The sequence below is a fragment of the Pteropus alecto genome, unplaced genomic scaffold (genome assembly GCF_000325575.1).
Source record: "Pteropus alecto unplaced genomic scaffold, ASM32557v1 scaffold309, whole genome shotgun sequence".
In the NCBI taxonomy this organism is placed as follows: Eukaryota; Metazoa; Chordata; class Mammalia; order Chiroptera; family Pteropodidae; genus Pteropus; species Pteropus alecto.
The window spans coordinates 936,359-937,200 of record NW_006442493.1 but is presented as its reverse complement, the minus strand read 5'-3'; positions in this window follow the sequence as shown (position 1 = coordinate 937,200).

Sequence of the window (842 nt, the reverse complement as noted above, 5' to 3'; positions counted from 1 at the left end):
TGGTTCCAGCACAACACTGTATTGGACTCTTCTAGAAGTTGTAAATAACTGCTATATTTCACCCAGATGCTTTTTCAAAGACCTACTAGGAACTAGAGTATGGATGATTCTTGCTCCATTGTGAATGAGTATCTTCACTACTATTCATAATAATAGTACTAGTAGCAGTAATTAAATTACTAAGGGTTTAGTTTATGCTAGCCATAACTCTAAGCAGTATTATTAATTTTAATATGTACATTAAACAATGAAAATTCTGAGGCTCACAGTAGTTGATGATCTTACTCTTGCTTACACAAGCTTATAAAACTCATAAAAAAAAAGTTAACCTACAGGTACAACATCTGTCCAATACCAAGACCTATCCTTTTAAACAGTATTCTCTAATACAGATATATGAGCATGTTGAACCATATATTATTGATCAGGTTTGACTTATAAAAAGGTAATGTCATTGTATTTTACTTAATATAGATATGGATATGGATACAGACACAGACATGAAATAAAGTGTTTTCCTTCACCTGCCTACTCTAGTTGACATGCTTGATTGACCTTGCTAAGAGTTTGCATAATTGAATGGGTATACATCTGGTGATCAGAAGCCTTGCATATTACAGCAGGAGCACTATGCTTGGTATCAGAAGGTCATGGACCTATCGCTTACTAACCTTATTTAACAGGGATAGCAAAAGTTGCTCAGCCTTACTACCAGGATTTTTTTTTGCATATTAATGTAAAAGTACTTTTGATATCACTAGTGATATAAGAAATTATTTTTCTATGAGAACAGTGGTATTTTTGATGTAGGTAACAGAGTTCATCCTGCATGCCCATAGAGA